Source organism: Brachypodium distachyon, chromosome 3, assembly GCF_000005505.3.
Source record: "Brachypodium distachyon strain Bd21 chromosome 3, Brachypodium_distachyon_v3.0, whole genome shotgun sequence".
Lineage (NCBI taxonomy): Eukaryota > Viridiplantae > Streptophyta > Magnoliopsida > Poales > Poaceae > Brachypodium > Brachypodium distachyon.
In genome coordinates this window covers 23,880,684-23,895,574 of record NC_016133.3, presented here as the reverse complement: position 1 = coordinate 23,895,574, position 14,891 = coordinate 23,880,684, and the positions used below count along the sequence as shown (strand labels likewise).

Genomic DNA, 14,891 nt, shown 5'->3' with positions numbered 1-14,891 from the left:
ATTTATCCACTCTTAAAATTTCCTTGATGCACCCTCTATCCAGTGGAACCAGAGGAAAAATTGTTTTTGCATAAAAATGAATGTATCACCAAAGTTAGATTAATCTAGCTTAAAATGGATTAAACTGATTTTGTTTAATGTTTTCTTTATTTCTACACCATGAACATGATCCTAACTTTCCATCACATAGATTAAATCACTAAACAAGTTATTTGTGATAGAAACCAAATTTAGGAGTGCATCATGTGCATGGCATCATGGCATATTTTACTTGATTGGGAGGGAACCACTTTCATTCTAGAAATAATGTTGATGTAAAATGTTATTTTTGAAGTATGGATAAAAACAACTACTAATGAACCATCCTGGGTGGGCGGCTTTGAGTATTATGGGCCCCTTTGAGTCGTCTCTCCGTGGATTCGGGAGCGTCCATGGTCGTCTCTCCCGTGGATTCGGGGAGCGCCTGCGTCGCAAATGTTGAATGCCACCCGGGGTAACCAGAGGCTGAATTGGGTTCCTATTTAATTGCTTCCAGTACAACCACATGCTATATGGGCTCTAGCGAGAATAGAGTATGTTGTATGAACCTAGACCCGAAGAATTGTAATGATGTAGCAGAGTAGGTGGAGCGTGATTCTCTCGTGGTCTAGGGAATTACTTCTGAAAATCTCGTAATCGACGCCGTTGCTACTCTACCCTGAGGACAGCAAAGGATTAACCTATCGGTTTCTTGTGGGGAATGTGTACAACCTCTCAAGAGTGTCAAAACTAAGTACTTAGCCGTGTCCCCGGTTATGGACGAATTATGAGCAGTTAGATATGGAAACTGAGTATGGTCTCACTCATTCAAATTTATAAATAAAATGAATGGTTTGAATTGGTTAGGAGCATTGATGTGTCTACTCAATGTCCTTAGTTTTAATAGGAGCATCGGTGTGTCTACCCGGTGTCCAATAGATTTATCTTACTGTAAAATTCAATTGTAGTAGGATAAAGTTATGTTATTGATTCCACGCCAAAAAGCCTAAACTCCACCTAGCCAATATTTTTATATATTTGATAGGATCGGTTATAATCCCCAGTGAACTTGCCAATACATTCAATGTATTGACCCTACTGGTTGTAAAAAAAGAAAGGAAAGAAAAAAAAAAGGAAAGAAAGAAAAAATAAGAAAAAAAGAGAGGAAGAGTTCGAGTCAGTTTCGGGCCCGAGTTCAAGTAGAATTAGAGTTTCGGGTGGGTTTGACCCGTGTTCACTAAAACGGGCGTATCTTTTGCATACGAAGTCAGTTTTGGACGTTCCAGGACTTTTCGGAAAGCTCTCAATGAGGCGCATCTTATAAAATTAACGGCTCCTTGACCCTCAAAGTCGGCCTCTAAGGCGGACTTTTCGAGCTCCGAAGTTTCTGCACCCGTTTTTCGGCACCGGGGCAGCGCAGTATATCTCAGTTTTCTCCACCGTCCGACCTCCATTTCGAGTGATCTTGCACTTTTTGGAAAGCTTGTTTTGGTACGCTTCTAACACATATTTTCTCATATTTTTCTGAGTTTTCCTTACTACAGCCTTTGCTATTATCCTACAGACCAACGTGCAGCTTTTCGGTCTTAACTTCTTTTGCGTGAGTTTCTAGGGATAAAAAAAAAGAAAAAAAAATAGAAAATAATAAGAAGCCAAACAGAAGGCCACAATAAGAAACAAAAAAGAGAAAAAAATATTCCCCAGAGATTTACTTGTTTTACCTTTTATTTGATCTTTCCTTTCTACCTTTTTCAGTATCTAGGCTTAGTTAATTTCTGTAATTCGTTCTTATCGACTCCAGCAGCTAGGACTAGCATTTTTTAGCATATTTTCAACTTTGCATTGCTGATTTGATTATTCGCTTTTCCTTGCTACTCACATAAGCCTCCAAGCTCCACAGATTCTACACCTAGGTTGGTTTGCCTCGAGGCATCGATACATTAATCTTCGGAGGGCTTGTTCTCGCCGCTGGCCATAACCTTCCTGTTTGCTGGGTAAGAACGAGTAAGAACTTGATTAAAAGTTGAGTGGAGTGATCTTTGGAACCCCACATCCTAGTAGTGCATAGGGACTTTTCCTTGTGATTTTTTTCTTGTTTTCTCCTAACGATGGCAGGTTCTGACAATGATTTACAAGGCCACTCTCCACGCACAAAGGACATTATTTCACATTTTGATCGCAAGCTTAGGTTCCATAATGAGGAGCTGGAGGAGGACGTTCGGGTTGCGAATGAGAGACTTGGAACCTTGGAGAGCGCGCACATTGAAACAAATACCAAGCTAACATCTTTACAGAATTCTGTTGCTACCATTAGTACTTCTCTGGCAGAAATCACAATGCAACTGGCGGCACTTGCTGCAACGACCATCGCTACAGCGGGAGGAAACAATACACACAACCAGCGGACCGCTAATAACGGTACCTTCGCAAGCGAGGTTGAGGAGAACGACGACGACTACTCCGTGGATACGGAATATGACGGGGCCGTAAACCATCACAACGACTGTGATCATCGCCGAACTCGTTTCAACCGCCGAGGTATGGGACCGACACGACCTCAAAGAGAGGAACATGACTCGCTGCATTCTATTAAACTTAAGGTTCCTCCTTTTGATGGAAAATATGACCCTGATGCTTAACTTACATGGGAATTAGAATTGAGTCAAAAATTTACTTGCCATGATTTTCCTGCTAATAAGAGGGTTAGGGCTGCTACTAGTGAGTTTACTGATTTTGCTTCTGTTTGGTGGCATGAGTATTGTATTGCACATCCTAACGCTATACCACCAACATGGGATGATTTGAAAAGAATTATGCGCGCTAGATATGTTCCTTCATACTATTCGCGTGACTTGTTAAAGAAACTACAACAATTAAGGCAAGGTAGTAATTTTGTCCAAGATTAGTTGTGGTTTAGTTGAGAATGAGGAAGCTGCTATGGCTAGATTCTTTGGTGGTTTAAATCGTGAAATTGCTGACATTGTCGATTATAAGGAGTATAATTCTATCAATCGATTGTTTCACATTGCTTGCAAAGCTGAAAGGGAAGTGCAGGGACGACACGCGAATGCGCATACTAACTTTTCTGCAGGTCGTACTTCCTCATGGGCAACACGCAGCCCCGCTGCCCCTTCCACACGCCCAGCTGCACCCCCTACACGTCCGGCTGTTCCGACTACTTCCACCAACAAGCAAAGTACCTCTACACCTACATCCGCAAAGGTTGGACCAGCAGCAACAAGAAATACACCCGCTGCCTCTGCACAAAGTTCAGCAGCGTCCGTTGCTTCCACCGGACGGACCGGAGATAACCAATGTCGTAGGTGCAAAGGATACGGGCATTTTCAGCGGGACTGTCCAATGAAATGCGTTATGATCATACGTGAAGATGGAGTATATGATTCAGCCAGTGATTTTGACGAAGCTACCTATGCTCTCATTGCCGAGGAAGAGCAAGAAGACCCGGCTGCCCACCATGACGAGGAGTTAATGGGAGCTGAAGCCGCTGATCAGTACTTGAGTTTGATTGCACAACGCACCTTGAGCGTCCAAATGAGCCACTCCGAACAAAATCAGCGGCATAACTTGTTCCAAACAAAAGGCGTCATCAAGGAGAGCGTTGTTCGTATCATCATAGATGGGGGAAGTTGCAATAATTTGGCCAGCACGGAGATGGTGGAAAAACTTGTTCTTACCACCAGGCCGCACCCCCACCCTTACTACATTCAATGGTTTAACAATAGAGGTAAGCTCAAGGTAACTACAACAGTCCGTGCACACTTTACTATTGGTACATATTCTGATTTTGTGGATTGTGATGTGGTCCTATGCAAGCATGTTCTATGTTACTCGATCGTCCATGGCAATATGATACAGATTCTGTTCATCATGGTAGAACTAATCATTATTCTTTTATGCATGCTGATAAGAAAATTGGTTTGAAACCTATGACTCCTGAACAAATTGTGAAAGATGATCTTGCTAGAGCTAGTAGAGCAAAGAGCAAAGAGAAGGATAAGTGTGAGAACCAGAATGTCGCTAAAGAATTTAAGCACCAAGCGTCTACTAGCAAATCTGAACCGAAACATGTTAATGAAATTAAATTGAAAGGTGCATGCTTGCTTGCAAGTAAATCCGATATTTCTGAGTTAGATACGAATAATTCTGTTTGCTATGCATTCATTTGCAAAGAGGCTTTGTTTTCATTTGAGGATATGCCTCCCTCTTTGCCCCCTGCTGTTACTCACGTTTTGCAGGAGTATTCTGACGTCTTTCCACATGACGTACCACTAGGATTACTACCTATATCAAATTGATTTAATTCCTGGTGCTTCGCTGCCCAACCGTGCGCCCTACCGTACCAATCCAGAGGAGACGAAGGAGATTCAACGACAAGTTCAAGAATTGCTCGACAAAGGTTATGTTCGTGAATCCCTTAGTCCTTGTGCTGTTCCTGTTATTTTGGTACCAAAGAAAGATGGTTCTTGGCGTATGTGTGTAGATTGTACAGCTATTAATAACATTACTATTCGCTATCGTCACCCAATTCCTAGACTTGATGATATGTTAGATGAATTAAGTGGCTCTACCGTGTTCTCTAAAGTTGATTTACGTAGTGGTTACCACCAAATTCGAATGAAATTAGGCGATGAATGGAAAACAGCATTTAAAACTAAGTTTGGACTATATGAGTGGTTAGTCATGCCGTTCGGTCTTACTAACGCACCTAGCACTTTCATGCGGTTAATGAACGAAGTTTTACGTGCTTTCATAGGACGATTTGTGGTGGTTTATTTTGATGATATATTGATTTACAGCAGCTCTTTAGAAGACCACTTGAATCATTTACGTGCTGTTTTTGATGCTTTGAGAGATGCATGTTTGTTTGGTAACCTTGAGAAGTGCACCTTTTGCACCGATCGAGTTTCGTTTCTTGGCTATGTTGTCACTCCACAGGGCATAGAAGTTGATAAGGCCAAGATAGACGCTATTCAAAGCTGGCCAACTCTAACAACGGTCACCCAAGTGAGGAGCTTTCTTGGACTCGCTGGGTTTTATTGCCGCTTTGTAAAGGATTTCAGCACCCTTGCAGCACCACTTAATGAGCTCACAAAGAAGGACGTTCCATATGTATGGGGCGCTGCACAAGAAGAAGCTTTTCTCATATTGAAAGATAAGTTGACACATGCTCCTTTACTCCAACTTCCTGATTTTAATAAGACTTTTGAGTTGGAGTGTGATGCTAGTAGAAAGAGGAAAATTACCCTCTAAGACCATGGCTAGACCCATGAAAGTGAACTCACCAGGTGGAACAATCCTAGCAACCCGACACCGTCGCCAGCTACCCCTAAGTATTGGGAGACACAATTTTCCCTCTGATCTCATAGTTATAGATTCCCGAGGACTGGACCTAATCTTGGGAATGGACTGGTTGACCTTATATGAAGGATTAGTAGATTGTGCCCAGAGGACTGTCACACTCACTACCCCAGACAAGAGACGCATCCGGTACAAGTCAACCCATGAGCTTAAGAGACCCAAGGTTAATGCTCTTAAGGGGGTTAGCGTGGATGATGTACCAATAGTGAAGGAATACCCAGACGTGTTTCCAGAGGAATTACCAGGCATGCCACCAGATCGTGATGTGGAGTTCCTTATTGAGCTAATGCCAGGAAGTGGACCCATAGCCAAGAGACCATATAAGATGGCTGTGGATGAGTTAACAGAATTGAAGAAGCAGCTAGCTGAATTTTGGTTATCAGAAGTCAGCTTTCTTGGACACATAGTGTCAGGAGCCGGAGTAGCCGTTGACCCAGCTAAGGTTGCAGCAGTTACAGAATGGGAGGCACCGAAGAACATCGAAGAAGTCCGTAGTTTCCTTGGACTTGCTGGTTACTATCGGAGATTCATTGAGAATTTCTCCAAAATAGCGAAACCCATGATAGAGCTGTTAAAGAAAGAGAAGAAGTTTGCCTAGAATGAGTTTTGTGAAGAGAGTTTCCAGGAATTGAAGAAAGGGCTAGTGTCCGCACCCATCCTTGTTTTGCCTGACCTACAGGAGGATTTTCAAGTATACTGTGACGCCTCACGTCAAGGATTGGGAGGAGTGTTAATGCAAGGAGGAAGAGTTGTAGCATACGCTTCGCGGCAACTAAAGAGCCACGAAGGCAACTATCCCACTCATGACTTGGAGTTAGCATCGGTAGTGCACGCCCTGAAGACCTGGAGGCACTATCTGATGGGAAAGCATTGTGAGCTATTTACCGATCATAAGAGTCTGAAGTACATATTCACTCAGAAGGAGTTGAATCTGAGGCAGAGAAGATGGTTAGAACTGATAAAAGATTATGACCTGAATTTACAATACCATCCAGGCAAGGCTAACGTCGTAGCCGATGCATTAAGCCGCAAGGGCTATGTAAATGGACTAACAGCTGGAGAGTTACCACCAGAGTTGTGCGAACAGTTCAAAGACCTCAGACTGGAAATAGTGCCGGAAGGTTATTTAGCCACTTTGGAAGTGCAACCCACACTGCTAGATAAGATTAGAGAAGCACAAAAAGATGATTCGGAAATAAAGGAAATAAGAGGGAATATGATTAGTGGAAAGGCCAAAGATTTTCGAGAAGACGATCAGGGAACCATATGGTTTGGAAAACGCATTTGCGTACCGCAAGATCCGAAAATCAGAAAGTTGATTTTGCAAGAAGCCCACGATTCACCATACTCAATCCACCCTGGAAACACAAAGATGTACATGGACCTCAAGGAAACATTTTGGTGGTCCGGATTGAAGCGTGACATCGCAGAGTTCATTGCCTTGTGCGGTGTGTGCAGCAGAGTTAAGGCAGAACACCAGAAGCCAGCAGGGTTACTGAGACCATTGCCTATACCGGACTAGAAATGGGATAAAGTCGGCATGGACTTTATCACCGGGCTACCAAGGACTAGAGCGGGATATGATTCTATTTGGGTAGTGGTTGACCGTTTGACCAAGGTTGCCCACTTCATACCAGTGAAGACTACATACACCAGTGCACAGTTAGCGAAACGCTACATGTCTACAATAGTGTGTTTACATGGAGTACCCAAGGAAAAAGTTTCAGACAGAGGTACCCAATTTACCTCAAGATTTTGGGGACAACTACATGAGTCTCTAGGAACGAGACTAGAATTCAGTACAGCTTTTCATCCCCAGACGGATGGACAGACCGAGAGAGTAAATCAGATTCTTGAGGACATGTTGAGAGCCTGCGCTCTGGATTATGGATCCAGCTGGGATGACAATCTGCCGTATGCAGAATTCTCGTACAACAACAGCTTCCAAGCCAGCATAAGAATGTCACCGTTTGAAGCTTTGTATGGAAAGAAATGCAGAACACCATTGTTATGGGATGGTGTAGGACACCGTAGCCTATTCGGCCCGGATATGATAAAGGATGCCGAAGAAAAGGTTAGACTCATCCCAGACCGACTGAAGGTGGCTCAGTCAAGACAGAAGAGCTATGCAGATTCCAAACGTAGGGAGGTTACCTATGAAGCTGAAGACAGAGCTTATTTCAGAGTTTCACCGATACGCGGTGTCAAGAGGTTTGGTATAAAAGGGAAGTTAGCACCCCGATTCATCGGACCTTTCAAGATATTGTCGCGAGGTCAAGAGGTTACCTATGACCGCCGCCGCCGCCCGGTAAGAAACCCTAGCCCCTCGTCCGTCCGATCTAGATCGATGGCTAGGATTAGATCACTTATAAAACGAACCGGTATGCACTGTGGAGCATCCGATCTTTATAAGTTAGATCTAACGGCTCGGATTTATTTATAAACCGAACCGGTACCGTCCAATAATAACGCGCCACGTGGCCCTGGTTTATAAAATGAGAATGTAATTTTAATCCCCCAGAATAATTAAATGGTCCTTTTGCAGATAGGCCCCTGTTATTTCAACTGATCATAACTTTAAATCTGTTTGGCCAAATTTAGTGATCCACACCATTTTGGAATCCTTAGGAAGTGTAGAATCTTTTGGCACTATCCAATTTCAAATTTGAATATTTAAATCACATTCAAATTACAGATTAGGGTTTTATGCCATTTAAATCATAACTAATTATTTATAAGTCTTTTTTGAATGAAACCAGTGCTCAAAAATTTGTTTTATTGTCCTCTGTCCAATGGGGCAGAGAAATAAATATTTTGAATTAAATTTTTTTGCAGATGCAAATAAAACCTCATTTTAGGATTTAAACCCTAGCTTTTGCTTTTGTTTAAAAACCCTAATCGCATGTGCTTAATTATCAATGCTTTGGTGTGTTTAAAATAAACCAAAACTCATGTCACATGATTTGTATTGCATCATGGCATACATATTCTTTGTTTGTATGGTGTGTTTATGTATGTGTATGTTTGCTTGATTGTATAGTTTTCTCGGAGAGCGAACAGTGTGATTGCGAAGAGTGTTTGAATACCAACTACTATCAAGGCAAGTTCACTTTGATCATTCACCTATTACTTTATTATGCACTAGATTTTATTAGTTGCATTGTTAGGATTATTATTGTACCTATGCTAGCTATGATCTCTCCTAGTAGTATAGGACACCTTTGCCATTTCCTCACCACCAATTGCCATAGTAGTAGTGATACGCTATGCTATGATAATATACGAGGGCGGTATTATTACAATGTGATACTATTGAATTACAAATATAGTTTTCCTAGTGTATGGCAAAACAAGTAATTCAATGAACCGTCCTTTGAGGAAGTGGAGATGTATGCGGCGTCAGGTCCATTTCTATGGGTCCATTTCTATGAGTCGTCTCGCCATTTCTATGGGAGCGCCTGCGTTGCAACCGAGGAATGCCACCCGGGGTAACCAGAGACTGGACTAGTTTCTTGTTTAGTAGCTTCCAGTACAACCACATGGTATTATGGGCTCTGCCAGGATGGATGTAAGAAATATGAACCCGGATCCGAGGTGACATCGGTATGTAGCAGTGTAGGTGGGGGCGTGTCCCTCAGGTGGTCTCGGGGATTATGTTCTGAAAATTCCTGTAGTTGATGCCGTCGCTACTCTACCCTGAGGACAGCAAGGGATTAACACATCAATTTCTTGTGGGTAAAGTGTACCACCTCTCGAGAGTGTCAAACTAAGTACTTAGCCGTGTCCCCGGTTACGGACAATTATGAGCAACTAGATATTGGAGCTGTAAGGAAGGTCTCACTCATTCAAATTTCCTAATAAAATGAATGGATTGAACTGGGTAGGAGCATTGATGTTTCTACTCAATGTGCCTAGGTTAATAGGAGCATGGGTGTTTCTACCCCGTGTCCAATAGAATTCAAAACTATTTGTCTAAAAATGGTAGGATTTGAATAATGATACTTTTATGCAAAATGGCCAAACCCCACTTAGCCAAACTATGCATGTACTTGGTAGGTCCTTTATAACTCTGGTGAGCTTGCCAATACATTCAAATGTATTGACCACGTAGTGGCTGCAATTAATAATGCAGGTGAAACTGACGAAAAGTGAGGTTCGTCGATATTTCTCTGGGTCATGTGCTTACATTCCAACATGCTCTCTCCTTTGGGAGTAGATGAGGCCCTTTTTCTCTACTTTTCCGCTGCAGCTTCGTGATACTTTGTTATCATGGTTTTGAACATTATTTGTTTATGCTGGCCTAGGAGGTCATGCAAGTTTGTAAGTACAATTTAAGTTCTGGATGATACGATGTAATAAAGTACTTTTGACCTTTGTATCTTGGTATTACATCTTGAACTGTGTGTGCTAATGAGTCGATCCAGGGACTAGCACAAGTAAGCAAAGAGATCGAACCCTGGTGAAGGGGGATCGCTTCAATTAGTAATCAAGCGCCCTAAAGATTTGGAGGAATCAAGACAGTATGCGCGACGTGGCCATAACTCCCTGGTCACAGAAGGATCGTGGGGCCCGAGATCGTGCACCCGCCCCTCCCGTTCCGACGGAAGGAGGCGTATCGATGGCCTACGTGGCCGGGTTCCCAGCTTGGCCTGGGGACCCACGCATCGGAAGGGCGTAGCCTGGCAACCGACCAAGGATAATATTGCTCGGGAGCTCAAGATTGCCGGCCCACCCCCGGGGGCTACTGTTGTACCAGTGGCCCACGGGGCCCCACTGGCACGGGACACGTGGGTCACAAGTGATGAGATCCCGCTAGGCTGGCTTCCCGGGAGGGGCGAACCCAGGAAGCTACCGGTCCGCTCCCTGCAACTTGTCGGGCAACGGTACCAGGGCTTCGGGGATCGTAGGTGGGGCCGACGGGACAGCGGAGACAAGACCACACAGCGGGCGTAGTGCATTTAATGCACCGACAGGACTCACATCCGCAGGGGCAGTCTTGCCCAACAAGTCTAGAGCGGGTACCCTAAGAGCATTTTTGTTTACAATGCACAGTGGCCTGGGCGCTGCATGAAGCCCAGCGTGGAACTACAGTAGGGAGAGTTTTGTGGCAATGACACGCGTGTAGGAAACGTGTGATGCTGCATGCGTCGGCACCTGTGCTATCCCCTTTACTATAAAAGGAGGACCAAGACCATCGGTCAAAGGGTTGGAACATCAGTCAGTAGCAACTAGTAGTGCCCCCGGTCATAGCAGAATCTCTTAGGAGAGCAAGTAGCTCATCCGGGAACTCCCCGGGGCAATCTGTAAGAGCATACACAAATTTCGTTAATACAACTCCGAGCAGGACGTAGGGTGTTACACCTCCGTGTGGCCCGAACCTGGGTAAATCCGAGTGTCGACACTTCGTGTCTTACGTCACGCCGCCGATCGCAGGAGCGCTCGCCTCGCCCCTCACCGAACCACAAGGGGGTTCTCGGCATCCCCGGTGCCGGAGACCCTTGCTCCGACATATCTTGAGTCGCAAGATTTGGCATATGGACTTCTGGAGTCGTAGTAGGCTTCCTTGTGGGCCCCCAGCTGGACAATGACGGGTATACTCGAGTCGAGTATGTGGTTAGTCATAACCACGTCAGGCATCCCTTCATTTGATGTACATACTATAACTTGACTCGACGAACTCCCAAATCGATGACTTTACATTCGAAGCTGAAGCCTTGAGTCAACGCACTTCTGAGTCGACGTTTCCTCCATTCAAGATTGTCGATTATGACCGTCTCAACGCATGACAGACAAAGATTCCGGCTTTAAGTCTCTACCCAAGTCTATGACTCGGCTAGCTCAGGAGCTACTGACGTGGGAGTGACCCATCGGGTTCTCATCTTTGGTATACCTATTATGGTCCAGCATGAAGCCCACTCGGCGGACCGATACATTAGAGTACATCTCTCTACTATAAGCCTGGATGCCTAATCTTGCGACTCAAGATAAGGAAGATCAATTAGAGTACATCTCTCTACTATAACCGACTTGTACTCCACCCGAGACTTGGCCTCCTGCATATATAAAGGACCGAGAGGGGGAGACAAGAAGGACAACTCTCTCCCCCGGGACAGATTCTCTCCCCCGGGACAGACTCTCTCTTTCCTTAGAGATCCAATTTTGCATAGAAGCCACTTAGACGCACTCGCCAGATCTCATCTGCGCACCCTAGCCTCCACGGCAACTTTGTAATCTCTCCATCAATACCAGATCAGACAGCAGGACGTAAGGGTATGACCTTTCGAGGGCCCCGAACCTGGGTAAAATCGTGTCCCATGTGTCCTTGTTAGCTGACGGGATCACCAACACACACGCATGTCGCTCTCTCTAAAGACAAAACCCCTCAACATGGGCATTGCCGAAGTGGAGCTTCGTCACCGTGAAAACTTCGTACTTGACTAACATTCATTGGAGTAGGCCAATTTTTAAGAGCTTTAATTTTAGAATCATCTACCTCAACTCCATGTTTAGAAACAACATATCCCAGAATTATGACCTTATCTTTCCAAAATGTGCACTTATCAAGATTACCATAAAGCTTAGATCACGTTGTAAATTCATATATCATCAATGTACACAACCACGAATTTACCTATGAAGTGTGACGCGACCGACCCCGGGTAGGATTCGATTTCTGTGATTACAGTGCTAGTCCCTGGATCGACTCACTAGCACACACAGTTTCATGATGAAATACCAAGATGCAAAGGTCAAGTAAATTTATTACAACGTCTTAATCCAGAACTCATAGTACTTACAAAGTTGCACAACCTCTCGGGTTAGCTCAAAATAATTTAGAGTTTGACAGCGGAAAACGATAGATAAACAGGAGCCAAATCAACAGCACAGTGGAAGCATGTTGGAATGTAAGCTCGAAACCCAAAAACAACGACGAATCTCACTCGTCGTCTGATCCACTTGCATTATTTAATTGCAGCCACGACGTGGTCAATACATAGAATGTATTGGCAAGTTCACCAGAGAGTTATAATAGACCTATCAATGTACATGCAGTACATGTCAAGGTGGAGTTCAGGCATTTTGCGTGGTAGCAGAAAATATTTTACCCAACTACAATTGAATGTTACAATAATGTTAACTAATGGACACCGGGTAGACACACCGATGCTCCTATTAAACTATGGACATTGAGTAGACACATCAATGCTCCTATCTCAAGTTTAAACCATTCATTTTATTAAGAAATTCGAATGAGTGAGACCTTCCTTACAGCTCCCAAATCTAGTTGCTCATAATTGTTCGTAACCGGGGACAATCTCGAGTGGTTGTACAATTTACCCACAAGAAACCGATGGGTTCTCGGGCTCGGGGATGTGCCGCCGAGGTGCGGCGTTGCTCAGCGAGGAAGATGACGGTGGCCCTCGCCTCCATGGCCGCAAGCTCCGCTGACACCCGAGAAAGCTCGGTCTCGACGGCCTCCCGCCGCGCCTTCTCTGAAGCCAACTCACTCAGGGAAAGGGTGGCTTTCGAGGTCTTGGCATCCAAGGCCACCGAGAGCACCCCAACCTGAGCCTTGAGAGCGGGAAGAGTGCCCACAGCCTCGAGCAAGCCTCTCACCTGGCAAAGGAAGAAGAATCGTGAGCGCGGGCTGGCAAAATGGACCTAGCAAGAAGGGAGACGAGGGAAGCAGACTCACAAGCTCCAACGCCTCGAGCGGATCTCTCGCCCCTCCCTTGGTCCTCGGAAGCGCCTCTCCCTCCTCCAGAATCGGGGGCTTGGCCCCGGGAGCATCAGGCGCCGCAAGCTCCATACCTGAACAAGACAGGAAAACCCCGTGAGAACATTCATGAAAGGTAATTAAAACGCTCAACACGCGTGCACTCACCGGTGACGGAAAGCTTCTCCTCCACAGGCCCACGAGACAAAGAGAACACTGGAACACCTGCGCCGCTGGCTTCCAAGGAGCTAAAGCCCGGTCCTCTGGGTGAAAAATGCATGCTCGTGAGGCGACGGAGGCAGGATCTTCTCAATGTCGATCTTCCCGGCGAGGTGCATGTTCATGGACTCTATCAAGGGGGACCTCGACTCAGCCACGTCGGCTAGGTCAGGAGAAGGAGCCTTCCTCTTGCGTGAACTCGGAGGACGAGGGATCTTGGGCATTGGGGCCGCCGGCGCACCCAACCCAAGCACGACCTGAGGCTTCAGCTTCCCACAAGTATCCCTTAGGTGAGAATCAACGGCGATCATCGACGGAGTCGCAAGACGAGAGTACCGCTCACCGGCTTGATAGGTTCCCGAACTTGGGATCTGGGCGTATCGGTACCGAGTCGTCGAAGCACGCTGCCACAACGTTGTGGCACCCTCCCTCGCTGATGGTATCGACGTAGGCCCGATGCTCCACCGAGTTGTACGGCCCAACCATCTGGGAAGCCCACTCGGCCGCCTTCTCTCGGGAGAAGGCCGCTGAAAAACAAGCACAAACACTAACAGGATTAGCATCAAGCAAGCAAATACTTAAAGCAACGACTCAAGTATCACGAAACTCACGCTTAGCCACGCGGCATGGGTGACGGAAGGCCAAGGGGATCCCCAGCTCCGTCTATGGTCGCGCCCTCATCATGAAGCGGCCCGCCATCACCATCTCCTCGAGAAGGTCGCGGAAGTTACGCTCCGAACGAGCCGACTTGATGCCGGCAAGCTCCCACTCCTCGACCAAGGACGTGCCCATGGGACGGATGACATCCCGAAGCCCCCCAGGCCCAGAGTGTCGAGGGAGCCTGCCGGAGTGACGCAAGCTCATCTCCGAAACGTCCAGGAAGAACCACTGCGAGTCCCATCCATCGAACAGGCGCACCGCGCTCTTCACCGGCATCAGGGGGAACTTGTCGTGGAAGCCAGGATGGAGCCTCACGACGACCGACCCAAAAGCACTCCAAGTGCTCTCGTCGGGGATGCGACGCTCCTCCACGTGGATGGTGAACAGCAACAAGAACAACCTCATGGTCGGAGGCTCCCTCAGGGCGGTCTCGCAAAGCCACCTAAACACGTTCAGGCGAAGGATCGCCGAAGGAAGCAACTGCGCCAACTCGATACCATAGGTATCCAGGAACTCCTACAAGAACGGGTGCACCGGCAAGCACAGTCCGGCGTGGAACCAGCTGGTGAACACGACGATGTGCCCTCGACACCTCTGCGGCTCCAGTCGAAGCTCACCCTCGTCAGGAAGCGAGGCAAGGCCCTTGCGGATGTAGCCCGCCTCGACAAGGTCCGACAAGTCCTTCTCAGTCGTCACCAACGCCGGAAGAATGTTGGGAACCCGTCCCGGCACGGCCAGACACGGCTCAGGCCGAGGTCCTCTCTCCGGGCGGGTGACCTTCTTCGACCTCCGCGGCTTGCCTCCCGATGTCCGCGCATCGCCCCCGCTCCCGTGGGAAGCCTCTCTCTCGACGCTCCCGCCGGCGCCGTCACGACGCTCCACGTCGGATCCCGTCATC

General features: G+C 46.4%; 1 pseudogene; it reads right to left on the bottom strand.

Moving 5' to 3' along the window:
• Positions 1-14,398, bottom strand: part of LOC112271658 — a 46,526-nt pseudogene extending 32,128 nt beyond the window's left edge.
• Between the last annotated feature and the right edge of the window lie 493 nt (positions 14,399-14,891).